Source organism: Coregonus clupeaformis, unplaced genomic scaffold (assembly GCF_020615455.1).
Source record: "Coregonus clupeaformis isolate EN_2021a unplaced genomic scaffold, ASM2061545v1 scaf0207, whole genome shotgun sequence".
Taxonomy (NCBI): Eukaryota; Metazoa; Chordata; class Actinopteri; order Salmoniformes; family Salmonidae; genus Coregonus; species Coregonus clupeaformis.
In genome coordinates, this window is record NW_025533662.1 from 207,913 (window position 1) to 222,076 (window position 14,164).

Consider the following 14,164-nt stretch of genomic DNA (forward strand, 5'->3'; position numbering starts at 1 on the left):
TGAATATGTCGACCCGATAAACAACCAGCTCTCCCCTTGTCCAGAATAGACCGACAGATATAAACTCAGCTGATTGATTACTGTTATCCGATCTAATCATAACTCCTGTTTATCCTCAAGAGCATCCCAGTCACTCCAATAAGTTATCCTACCCAGGGCCTCATCATTCTCTCTCTATCTGTAACCTGCTCTCCTCCTTGCAGCAGAGAGAAAGGACGTTAAAGTACACCGTTCAATTAGCGTTCTGTTTGCCCCGTGCCTTCTGCTCCGCTAGCTAAAGAACTGACACGCCCACCAATAGAACTGGTGTTTTTTAATCGGATGTCCCTCTCCTCTGTGTGGGATGGTATCGTGTCGCGTCGAATGCTGGTGCTCATTGCTGTCAAACAAAGGAGTCCGCTCATACTGAACCTGGATCATAAGTTTTATTCATATCACAAGCTTTCAGCATGAGTTACAGACTTGCAGGGTCTGGAGAGCAGTGTCCTCGAATTCTAATGGCTGCTCTGCTTTCTTCTTCGTCTAGCCCATACTTATAAACAATGTGAAAATATGGGTTGCTCCCCCTGCGGTCCAATCACCCGTCTCCCCTGGTGCGTCACCCTACAACTGACTACTTTTGAACTAACATAAACAACATTCCATTTCTTCATGAAAAACATTTAACAAAGGCATAATCCTAATACACTACAATGGGTAGAATGTATTTATCCCTCTCTCCTCCCCCTCCTCGAAACACATTTCTGTGCAAGTAGACAATAACGTATTATCTTATCTCGTCTCTCATAAACTGTCTCCCAAAAGCTGCAAACAGGAGCGTGTGAGGAGTGGAATTGAACAGGAGAGCCTGTCTGTACTGTAGGTACTGGCTACCTACAGAGATGTTATACTTTCATTCTGGCCACATATGAGTTAGATTAGGAGCTGTCACCCCGTCCCACGGGGGGCCAGTATGAAAATAATAATAATAATAATAATACTTATGCATTCACTAACTGTAAGTTGCTCTGGATAAGAGCGTCTGCTAAATGACTAAAACGTAAAATGTAATTACTGGAGTGGGATTGCTGATCTTGAGCCTCCCAAGAGTTGGTTGTAAAAAAAAGAACTATTTGCAGATGCATATGTAGCTCAATGATAGAGATCAACAACCCCTCTGCTTTGTCACAACATTAATTACCATACTAAACATGCTGCATGGTGCTCATCATTATTTAGAATCAAACAGGACAAGCATGTTGCTCTGTGAATGGAGGACCTGTCTCGTATTTAAATGACCTGGGTAGAGATGATCTATGTGCTTTAACCCAAGGCCAGGGGACAAACGTAATGACATTAGGATTTTATTTATCAATGACACTTCTTCTAACAACAACATATAGCAGGACCATAACACAGCTAGCACTAGGTGGGGACCAACATTAAGGATACTTGTTTTTAAGCAGCTCATCTAAACTAAGGATAGGAAACTCTTCATTTTTCTGTTAAACCGTCCAAACGTTCTAGAACATGAATTTGTCCTCTGCAATTTCCTGTGTGAGTGTGTATGGTCCCCTCCGAGTAGCACTCTGCCCCCTGCCACCTCCTAAACAAAGTGGTCGGTCGGAGCCAGGACAGGACGGCCCAAGGGGGGAATTATCAATCTGTTAATTGGTTGTTTTGCCAGGGGTTCTGAGAGGCTGAGAGGGGTGGGGCTGTCAACTGATAATTTAAATGTCATTCACTAATTAGAATCCACCTTCCCACCTCTTTCTCTCTGACATCTTCTCTCTCTTTCCCTCCTCGCCCACCAGCCGCCTCTGCCACCAGCCGCCTCTGCCACCAGCCAGCCCAACAGCTGTAGAAACAGCGCAGCATTATGAGGATAACTAGTTCCCTTAGGCTCATTGTGTATCGGCAGTAGCAGTGCAGAGCCGACCTAGCTGAGGTATTAACGGGGAAGGAGGGGAGGAGAGGGGGGTTTGATTAAGATGGATGATTTATGGAAGAACAGACCCAATCGGAACAGAACAGGAGTCACAGCTGACGAGGTTCTGGGTTGGTTCACACACACATCCCATTCTCTTATGGGATGCGCCAGGAGGTGGCGATTCTGCAGGCACCAGATTCCGTTTGGACCTGGCGAAATATGGAAGCTATACCGTCCACTAGGGGGCAACACGAGCTCCTATTACCATCTAGTAGGCTTGCGGCTTGCTAGGTGGGGATGGTGGGCGGGCCTTTAAGCAGCAAACTCTGGCTCCAATGGTCATGTGTTGAATCCCAGTTGCTAGGCATTCGTTTGTTGTAAGCCTGTCCCAAACCTTAACCATTAACTTAACCACTCGGAATGAACGCCTAAACGTACAATTTTAGTTTCACTTTTGCCGAGTTTGACTGACAGCTAAGATACGGCACCGCGTGGCCTAATCAAAGCGTCAACCCACGGCGTAATTCTGTTGCTGTAGTTACACCACGGGCTGGCGTTTTATTTGGAGATTGGGTTGTGTTTTCAAGGCATGGAATCTCCGATTCCAGAACCAAATCAACTACTACATTTGGCCGATCCAATTTTTGGGGGTTAACCCAACATTTATTTTAACACTCTGTCTCAAGAGACTATCAAGAGGGTCAAGGGACAGCCACTCAAAAACTACATGGAGACGACAATTTCATTTTTATGTAAAGTCAACAGATGTCCCACTAGGGTGCTATTCTGTAGTCCTTGGCCCATCTGCTCAATCAGGCAGACAATAGAGGCTTGTTTGGACAACCCTCTCATTTAGCCTCTAACAAGTTGATCCCAGGGGGACTGACAAGCAGGGAGGACAGGGGTTAAACTGACTGTGGACATGACAAACCACCAGTGTTTAGTGTGGCATCAACTATTCATCAGGATACTATTTAACCGTTGAATGCTGTTATTAGAATGAAGAATGAAGGACCATGACGCATCTGGGATGATTGGGATCGTTGCAATACCAGAAACCCTTTTAGGCTATATTTCATGAAAGCCCATGGTTTGGGGTGTGTTGATATGTCACTAAATTCCTTATTACACCTTGACCCAAGGTAAGGCCTCACTCTATCAGTTATATCTACCTGAACTGCCACTACCCCTGCTATAATTCATGTAAATGGCCAGGTAATGATGTGCGTTAAAGCACTTTGTCTATCTGGCAATATTTCAGCTTTCCCGTTCCCACAGTGCAGTGATTGGCCTACTTCACAGACTTTATAGATAGCTCATGGCGAGGACACGGAGATCATTACAGCCCAACCTGTCACTTTCCCTTACCTTTCACCTGCCAAGGGGTAAGCAAGTTAAATATATTTTTACCATTTTAGAACAGGCTGTAACTGAGGCTAACCATTAACCTCTCTGTTTTTAGAAATCATTTGAAAACAATTAGAAAAAATTAGAGCAGTCTTTCAAAAACTAACATTGATCTTTTAAAAAAAGGAAACATTATTATATTCTGCCTGTTGCCATAGAGGTATTTAACACTAAAAACCCATTGATATCAGGCTCCAATATCTTATTTGATCTATATGACTGATCATCTTTCTTCATTACATCCTGTAATTTCCCACTGGTTGAATCAACTTGTTTCAGCTTTAATTTTGTCAACGTATTGTGATGTGGAATCTACAAGGAAAATACATCGGATTTGAAAAAAGTAATCAACGTGGTCCTTCATTCTTCATTCTAATAACAGCATTCAAGGGTTAAGTATCTTGTTGTTTTGATGGTGGAATTTCAACCACAGCATTATGTCATCATTGTAACCTATTTTCTTTCATATCCAAACCTTGCATCAAATGTTGAATTTGTGCCTTAAAAACAAAGTCAGACCTTCAATGTTAAATCCACTATCAGGAAAAAAAAACTATAGGCTGGGCAGCGCCTCCTGCTGGAGAATTGATATACAGCTATCATTTAGTCTCCCATTCAGGGTTTCTCCATCTCAACAAAAAATGTGAAGTTAAAAAATAGTCCTAATCTTTCACTTAGATTTTTGGTTTAGGGAGACGTGAATCCAACATATAAATTATTAATTTGTAGACAAACTGGATATTGATTTGTGTTTGGTTGTCAAAACAACAAAATATCAACATTTGAAGGAGACGTATCTTCTGCTTACATAGTTCCATCTGTGCCACTGAATTTGTCTGGCTTTAATTTCAGTTTGTCTACAAATTAATAATTGATATGTTGGATTCACATCTCCCTCTCAACCAAACATTTAGGTTAAAGAATAGGACTAAATCAAATCAAACTTCAAATGCACTTTAAATAACTTTGGATTTGATTTAGTCCTAATGTTTAACTTAGATTTCTGGTTGAGGGAGACATGAATCCAACATATCAATTATTAATTTGTAGACAAACTGGAATTAAAGCCAGACTAAGTCAGAGGCACAAAAGATACATCTCCTTCAAATGTTGATATTTGGTTGCAAAAGTGATTCAATATCACTTTTGCAGTACCATTAAATAGCCTAAAGTCAAGGCTATCTTACAAACTAATGTAACAGTATTTATTCAACCTTACAATGAGTAACACATCCATGACCACATTGTGAGGTTCGCCTAGGTAATCTCAACTACAATCCAGGTCATCTGGTTGTGCTATTAGATGAAGCACAGTGTGATGACACATTAAGTTGTTGTATAAAGTACAAAATATCTGACATCGTTTTTTTCCCATTTGAACTTGGTTGTGATTTTAAAAGGTTGAAAGTTATAACACATTTAGATGACACTTGGATGTGATTTTAAAAGGTTGAAAGTTATAACACATGTAGATGACCACTAAACCAAAAATCTGACGTTGTTTTTCTATTGGAATTTGTTTGTGCTTTTAGATGGTTGAAAAGCATAGTGATACAACACTGGAAATTCAACAAACGTCTGGCTGTCTCATTGATCAAGGTCTCAACCAAATATTACCCACATTTCCACGGTGAAATGACGTGGTGCGCCCAGTGGGTTCTGCTTGGAGAGGATACTCTGAGCATACAACACATAACATGATATTAGGTGTCAGGTGCACTGATTTGTGTCAAGAACTGCAACGCTGCTGGGTTTTTTCACGCTCAACACTTTCCCGTGTGTATCAAGAATGGTCCACCACCCAAAGGACATCCAGCAAACACTTAAAAAACGCTACTCTTCTGGCACCGAATGACCGATCTGCACGAAACTTCATATGTGGCATCTATGGACAAAGGTCTCTCAAAGCAATATTTTCCAGACTAGTAACTAAAACAACATGACTGCTATTGACCAATAAACATTAATGTGGGCGTGGTCTGGCACATAAATGCATATAAATCAGTCAAGGAAATTTGTATTGTAACACAATTTGATGCACATGTTGCAAACACTGTCAAGACTCATCATATGCAAGAACATTCATATCGACCACACGGTGGAGCTATACCGGGCACATGTTTATATCTCTTGATCTGTTTGACTCAGAGTGCTGAGATTTGGCACACATGCTCAGGGATATGAGTCTAGCTAACCCACGCGATATCTCAGACACCACTGGCCCGATTTCGACGAAACTTGGGTGAATGATGAGTTATGCCATAGAGATCCGTCATTTACAAAATTACACTGATTGGCCCAAGGGGGCGCTGCATCATTCGTGGAGGACTACATGTTAACTGTTGTCTTTTTTTAGCATGGTTAGTGATACACCCAGCAGTCATACGAGACAGAACTTACTTACCAAGCTGTCACCAAGCTCTCTCTCTCGCAAGTCTGATTGGAGAGGTTGTGTGGAGCCCTCTGTCCTTTATCTGATTGGAGAGGCCGTGTGGAGGGCTCTGTCCTTTATCTGGTTGGAGAGGCCGTGTGGAGGGCTCTGTCCTTTATCTGATTGGAGAGGCCGTGTGGAGGGCTCTGTCCTTTATCTGATTGGAGAGGCCGTGTGGAGGGCTCTGTCCTTTATCTGATTGGAGAGGCCGTGTGGAGGGCTCTGTCCTTTATCTGATTGGAGAGGCCGTGTGGAGGGCTCTGTCCTTTATCTGGTTGGAGAGGCCGTGTGGAGGGCTCTGTCCTTTATCTGATTGGAGAGGCCGTGTGGAGGGCTCTGTCCTTTATCTGATTGGAGAGGCCGTGTGGAGGGCTCTGTCCTTTATCTGATTGGAGAGGCCGTGTGGAGGGCTCTGTCCTTTATCTTTCACTCATTTCTTTCTTGTTTCTATTTTCACGGTGGAAGGCTAAACATTGTTTGAAAATGTCAACAAGCATTTTGCTCTGGCTGGCCATGCTTTCCACCTGGCTACCACTACCCCGGCCACTAGCTCTGCACCCTCCGCTGCAACTTGCCCATTCCTCCCCCGCTTCTCCTTCACCCAAATTCAGATAGCTGATGTTCTGAAAGAGCTGCAAAATCTGGACCCCTACAAATCAGCTGGGCTAGACAATCTGGACCCTTTCTTTCTAAAAATTAGCCGCCGAAATTGTCGCAACCCCTATTACCAGCCTGTTCAACCTCTCTTTCGTATCATCTGAGATCCCCAGAGATTGGAAAGCTGCCGTGGTCATCCCCCTCTTCAAAGGAGGTGACACTCTAGATCCAAACTGTTACAGACCTATATCCAGGCGGGTCTGACTTAGAATATGTGGACAACTACAAATACCTAGGTGTCTGGTTAGACTGTAAACTCTCCTTCCAGACTCACATTAAGAATCTCCAATCCAAAGTTAAATCTAGAATCGTCTTCCTATTTCGCAACAAAGCCTCCTTCACTCATGCTGCCAAACATGCCCTCGTAAAACTGACTATCCTACCGATCCTTGACTTCGGCGATGTCATTTACAAAATAGCCTCCAACACTCTACTCAGCAAATTGGATGTAGTCTATCACAGTGCCATCCGTTTTCTCACCAAAGCCCCATATACTACCCACTATTGTGACCTGTACGCTCTCGTTGGCTGGCCCTCACTACATATTCGTCGCCAAACCCACTGGCTCCAGGTCATCTATAAATCACTGCTAGGCAAATCCCTGCCTTATCTTAGCTCATTGGTCACTATAGCAACACCCACCCGTAGTATGCGCTCCAGCAGGTGTATCTCACTGGTCATCCCCAAAGCCAACACCTCCTTTGGCCGCCATTCCTTCCAGTTCTCTGCTGCCAATGACTGGAACGAACTGCAAAAATCTCTGAAGCTGGAGACTCTTATCTCCCTCACTAACTTTAAGCATCAGTTGTCAGAGTAGCTTACCGATCACTGCACCTGTACACAGCCCATCTGTAATTAGCCCACCCAACTACCTCATCCCCATATTGTTATTTATTTTGCTCTTTTGCACCCCAGTATCTCTATTTGCACATCATCTTCTGCACATCTATCATTCCAGTGTTAATACTAAATTGTAATTATTTTGCACTATGGCCTATTTATTGCCTTACCTCCATAATTTACTACATTTGCACACACTGTATATATATTTTCTATTGTGTTATTGACTGTACGTTTTGTTTATTCCATATGTAACTCTGTGTTGTTGTTGTTTTTATCGCACTGCTTTGCTTTATCTTGGCCAGGTCGCAGTTGTTAATGAGAACTTGTTCTCAACTAGCTTACCTGATTAAGTAAAGGTGAAAGAAAATATATATATATATTTGGGGAGTTTCTCCCATTCTTCTCTGCAGATCCTCTCAAGCTCTGTCAGTTTGGATGGGGAGCGTCGCTGCACAGCTATTTTCAGGTCTCTCAAGAGATGTTCGATCGGGTTCATGTCCAGGCTCTGGCTGGGCCACTCAAGGACATTCAGAGACTTGTCCCAAAGCTATTCCTGCGTTGTCTTGGCTGTGTGCTTAGGGTCGTTGTCCTGTTGGAAGGTGAACCTTCGCCCCCGTCTGAGGTCCTGAGCGCTCTGGAGCAGGTTTTCATTAAGGATGTCTCTGTACTTTGCTCCGTTCATCTTTCCCTCGATCCTGACTAGTCTCCCAGTCCCTGCCGCTGAAAAACATCCCCACAGCATGATGCTGCCACCACCATGCTTCACCGTAGGGATGGTGCCAGGTTTCCTCCAGATGTGACCGTTGGCATTCAGGCCAAAGAGTTCAATCTTGGTTTCATCAGACCAGAGAATCTTGTTTCTCAGGGTCTGAGAGTTGTTGGGTGCCTTTTGGCAAACTCCAAGTGGGCTGTCATGTGCCTTTTACTGAGGAGTGGCTTCCGTCTGGCAACTCTACCATAAAGGCCTGATTGGTCCTGTGTAGTCCAGTTGGTAGAGCATGGTGCTTGCAATGCCAGGGTAATAAACGTCCTTATAGCTAAGAAAAACAGTATGGATGTCAATATTGTGACATTCCAAGAAGTAAATTTCCAATAAGTGATGCATAGGAAGTCTGTGTGTCGGAACATGCTATCTGACACCATTATGTTTCTACTACCTGGTATCAGTATCATTGACATGTCCATCCGTCAACCCTGTGGCACTTCTAGGAAGATTTTAACCCACTTAATCCCAAAAATGTCTCCAAGTTTCACCTCCATTATAAAGCCCCAGTCATTCTGCTGCTTTGACAAAGTCATTTCTGATGATTATTATTTATTTCATGTGATTTTAGTGATTCATTAACTCTCGTTTTTTTTAATACGGTTTTCAAAAGAACCATTGAACATCTAATAGTCAAATCATATAGAGTTAATGCAGGTGAGATGGTTCTACTCTTTTGGGCCATTTTCTGGTGTTTTGTGGTGGAAAACTGAGCGTGTTGAGCATAACACGTCATCCCTGTTACCCATAGCTAGAAATTGTTTTACAAATGTTTTTGGGGTGAAGCTTGCATTCAATTGCCACTCCCCATTTCACACAACAAGTTGATTTAAGAAGAAATCGTCAACCCTGTTACTTTATTTGGCAGTTAAGGACAGATGTTGGGAATTTTTTGGACGAAATTACAGTTGAAAAATATAACTCATTTTCATGCAACTTGATGAAACCCTACCTGAGCCACGGATAACTCTGATCAGTGTACGAACTGTTACTTGTCACTCTCACTAACGTGTGAATGGGTGTATGCACTTCTCCACTACACATATAGCGTTTAAAAATCAACGTTGAACCTTGCATTATCTACAGTGGGGGAAAAAAGTATTTAGTCAGCCACCAATTGTGCAAGTTCTCCCACTTAAAAAGATGAGAGAGGCCTGTAATTTTCATCATAGGTACACGTCAACTATGACAGATAAAATGAGGGAAAAAAAATCCAGAAAATCACATTGTAGGATTTTTAATGAATTTATTTGCAAATTATGGTGGAAAATAAGTATTTGGTCAATAACAAAAGTTTCTCAATACTTCGTTATATACCCTTTGTTGGCAATGACACAGGTCAAACGTTTTCTGTAAGTCTTCACAAGGTTTTCACATACTGTTGCTGGTATTTTGGCCCATTCCGCCATGCAGATATCCTCTAGAGCAGTGATGTTTTGGGGCTGTCGCTGGGCAACACAGACTTTCAACTCCCTCCAAAGATTTTCTATGGGGTTGAGATCTGGAGACTGGCTAGGCCACTCCAGGACCTTGAAATGCTTCTTACGAAGCCACTCCTTCGTTGCCCGGGCGGTGTGTTTGGGATCATTGTCATGCTGAAAGACCCAGCCACGTTTCATCTTCAATGCCCTTGCTGATGGAAGGAGGTTTTCACTCAAAATCTCACGATACATGGCCCGATTCATTCTTTCCTTTACACGGATCAGTCGTCCTGGTCCCTTTGCAGAAAAACAGCCCCAAAGCATGATGTTTCCACCCCCATGCTTCACAGTAGGTATGGTGTTCTTTGGATGCAACTCAGCATTCTTTGTCCTCCAAACACGACCGAGTTTAGTTTTTACCAAAAAGTTATATTTTGGTTTCATCTGACCATATGACATTCTCCCAATCCTCTTCTGGATCATCCAAATGCACTCTAGCAAACTTCAGACGGGCCTGGACATGTACTGGCTTAAGCAGGGGGACACGTCTCGCACTGCAGGATTTGAGTCCCTGGCGGCGTAGTGTGTTACTGATGGTAGGCTTTGTTACTTTGGTCCCAGCTCTCTGCAGGTCATTCACTAGGTCCCCCCGTGTGGATCTGGGATTTTTGCTCACCGTTCTTGTGATCATTTTGACCCCACGGGGTGAGATCTTGCGTGGAGCCCCAGATCGAGGGAGATTATCAGTGGTCTTGTATGTCTTCCATTTCCTAATAATTGCTCCCACAGTTGATTTCTTCAAACCAAGCTGCTTACCTATTGCAGATTCAGTCTTCCCAGCCTGATGCAGGTCTACAATTTTGTTTCTGGTGTCCTTTGACAGCTCTTTGGTCTTGGCCATAGTGGAGTTTGGAGTGTGACTGTTTGAGGTTGTGGACAGGTGTCTTTTATACTGATAACAAGTTCAAACAGGTGCCATTAATACAGGTAACGAGTGGAGGACAGAGGAGCCTTTTAAAGAAGAAGTTACAGGTCTGTGAGAGCCAGAAATCTTGCTTGTTTGTAGGTGACCAAATACTTATTTTCCACCATAATTTGCAAATAAATTCATTAAAAATCCTACAATGTGATTTTCTGGAGAAAAAAATTCGCAATTTGTCTGTCATAGTTGATGTGTACCTATGATGAAAATTACAGGCCTCTCATCTTTTTAAGTGGGAGAACTTGCACAATTGGTGGCTGACTAAATACTTTTTTCCCCCACTGTATACCTAAATTGTAAATTATATTATGTAATATTATGTGTATTGTTATTGATATTATTTACACATGTTAGATTTTAAGTAATACATTTTGCTTGATAATATAATTAATTGTAAATACAACACTAGCTCTGTTATGTTGTTTTTCAAAGTGTTGTTGTTGTGAAGAGAACAATATGACAATTGGTAGAGCATGGCGCTTGTAACGCCAGGGGGTGGGTTCGATCCCCGGGACCACCCATACGTAAAAATGTATGCACACATGACTGACTGTAAGTTGCTTTGGATAAAAGCGTCTGCTAAATGGCATATTATTATTATTATTATGTTGTAATTGCAAATCCTGAAACAGGAGTGGCTCCTAACCTTTCCTCCTATTTTACTCAGAATGTTTAGATTAATTTCATTCTGTAATACGTGTATAATTTGGCATATTATAGGAAGAAATCACTCACATTATGAAAATGTAATAATATACTGTTTATCTTACTAAACTGCTCTAGATCTCCCGTTTACCCTCCAGCTGACAGATACAATGATTTAACACGTACAGGGGAGAGGACAATTTATGACCATGGCTTTCAAATATGAAATACATAGGCAGGTTTACTGATAGTCAAATAATTAAGTTGATGAAGGGGAAGTAAAATAATAATAATTTCCTTACGGTGATATCACTAAACCCATTTAATTTGTGGAAAAGTAAATGATGATTGTCTCAAGTCCTAATGGAACTTTTATGGGCGCAGCGTGAGGGCAGTGATTAAATACGACTCCTAAAAGGTCTGTTGTGTATCTCCACCACAAGGTATCCACCATAGAAGTAGAATGAGATTCTATTTCTATCGCCTCCACTCTCCAAGAACAGGTTTTATTTTGTGATTGAATGCTCGCATATGGAGGTCGTGAGTTGTGTCAAAACATTAACATCCCCCCCCCCCTCATACATAAGGAAAATGCACATATTTTTTCAATAGGCTGTGTCTTGTATGAGGACTTGCAAAGTCTATGTACCAGAAAGTCTTAATGATCCCCAGCAGAAAGGGTGCTAAAAATGACTAACGCATGTCGCAAACGAATGAAAATTGTCCCTCTCCGTCTGCCTTCGTTACCATAGAGATGGAAACAATTCTATCTTTCTATGGAAACTGGAGCATGGATGGCTACTGTTACCCTTAGCACTGGATAAATAGTGAATGGAATGCCTAAACTGATGTTTATTTCATAGTATTACATTTGAATGAGGTAAGGCAGTGTGCTATTTAAGATTGTATGAAAAGCAAAATGGCTGTCATTCTCAATCAAAAAATGTAGCTAGTTGTGCGATTCTTACTTCCTAACGTTAGCTAGCTAGAAGTGATGGTGCTTTCAAGACCACTGGGAACTCGGATAAAAACGAGGTCAAATCATGACGTCAGTGGTCTTCAGGTAGGAAAGTCGGAACTCTACTTGTAATTCCGAGTTGGATGACCGTTTTAAACGATTTTTCCCAGTCGGAGCTCGTTTTATTCGAGTTCCCACTTGTCTTGAACGCACTGAAGTTGAAAGTTGTAGATTTCCCAGTTGTTTTGAATGCGGCATTTGCCCATTTCAGTCTAGTGGCCAAATTGATCAAGTACAGTATGTCGCGCAACTGAGTCAGTCGTCCTGATGAGCCCTTCCCAGCTAGTTTATGTTGGCTAGCTGGCAACAAAAGCAGCATAGCACTAGTTAAAAGTCATGTTTATTTCAATGGGCGAGGTCGAAATAACTTGTTTCGGTCACCATCTCCAATTTGTTCCATCCCACTTGATTTTATCTCGAGTAGCCCCGTGTAGCTCAGTTGGTAGAGCATGGCGCTTGCAACGCCAAGGTTGTGAGTTCGTTTCCCACGGGGGGCCAGTATGAAAATGTATGCACTCACTAACTTCAAGTCGCTCTGGATAAGAACTTTAAGTCGCTCTTGTTGGTGAAACCATACAGGAGAGGAAGTACAGAACCAACGACGCTAGACGGAGAGGAATATGTTTAAGCAAAAGGCAGTTTATTAAACAACAGAGATAGCTGGTACTGCTCAAGCAACATGCATGGACCCATTCAGTTGCCTCTTATCGAGACAGTTTTACTTTATACAATGCAACACAAAGGAAGGGGTCCTTCTTCTAGTCCCTTGATTGGTTCCCGAGGCGTAGGAGGCGGGTCTGCTCTGTCCAGAGTAGAAGCCCCATTTTGTTCACGGCAGAGTCCTCTGCCCTAGGCACCCAACCAGTAGAAAGAGGTGCAGTTTGTGTGTGTGCGTAACTCGTGAGGCATGAGGATGAGTGTGCGTATGCCTGGAGATGTGTGTGTGAATGTGTGTATGTTCTCAAAGGAAAGACTCGTGGGGAGCAACCAGATTGTGGCCTGTGGCGTGGGTGTTTGTCCTTGAGAAGATATTGGCTCTGTCCATTGTTCTTGCATAGGAACAGCATTGATTGAAAACAAGCTCCTAACATTAAAATGGGTCATGCACAAGATTTTAGTCAGACCAAGCTATAACATTTTAATATTTACTACGACACTCTGAATAAGAGCGTCTGCTAAATGACTAAAATGTAAATAGCCTACCGAGCCTACACGATAAATAACTTGTAGCTTAATATAGGTTACCGTGTGACAAAGTCCACTGCTCAATGGGGAGAGTTTGTGCTGCAAGACAACAGTGTCTTTCGCTCCCGATTGCCGCAGTAATGAGAGGGAAGTAACTAGATAGTGTAGCCAATATCAGGCCAGGGCGACAGCTAAAGCACATTTATTGTAGCTAACTAGGGATTTTCACCGGAAAAGTACAACTACGGTATTCACGTCTAACGTTACATTTTTGTAAAAAAAATCAAGTTCAAACATTTTGCGGAAGTTTATATCCATAAGCATAAGATAGCGAGCTAGGAAGGGCTCATCCGGATGACTAAACCGGATTCGTTAGTCTCGGTCATCTAGCGTATGTGTTTTAGCCGCGTACGAAGCATCCTGATCTCGCGAATTGACATTATATCAGGTTAGCTCCTACGAGGATATATCCGTAATTCCGTATAGCCTCCCCCCTACTCATATGGTGCTTTCACGACAACCGGGAACTCGAAAAAAAACGAGGTCAAATCATGGAAAGGCCGGAGCTCTAGAAAGATGGCCTGCTTTCCGATTTGGAATTCCAAATTGGATTACCGTTCAAAACGTTTTTTCCCAGTCGGAGCTTGTTTTTTTCCTTAGTTCCCAGTTGTCTTGGACACACTGATGTCGAAAGTCTGAGATTTCCCTGTTCCCAGTTGTTGTGAACGCAGCAATATCACCAACAACTGGATGCATCCGGTTCTTAACAATACAGCCAGAGAGGAAGAGGCGAAGCGAGATAATTTACTCTGCCCAAAATCTGCCTTCATGAGAAAAGGCCTTTTTTGTATGGTCTATTAGAGAGTGTCAAATTACTTGAGGCTTATTTGATCGAATATACGT

At 42.5% G+C, this 14,164-nt stretch overlaps 1 protein-coding gene across 2 annotated transcripts in view; it reads left to right on the top strand.

The window, feature by feature from the left end:
- The first annotated feature begins 11,847 nt into the window (after positions 1 to 11,847).
- cfap65 (cilia and flagella associated protein 65) overlaps positions 11,848 to 14,164 on the top strand; it is a 68,663-nt gene continuing 66,346 nt past the window's right edge. For both annotated transcript variants that reach the window (XM_041868823.2, XM_045214168.1), the window contains exon 1: positions 11,848 to 11,938. The gene's annotated coding sequence lies outside the window, so the exon portion shown is untranslated. The remainder of the gene's footprint in view (positions 11,939 to 14,164) is intronic.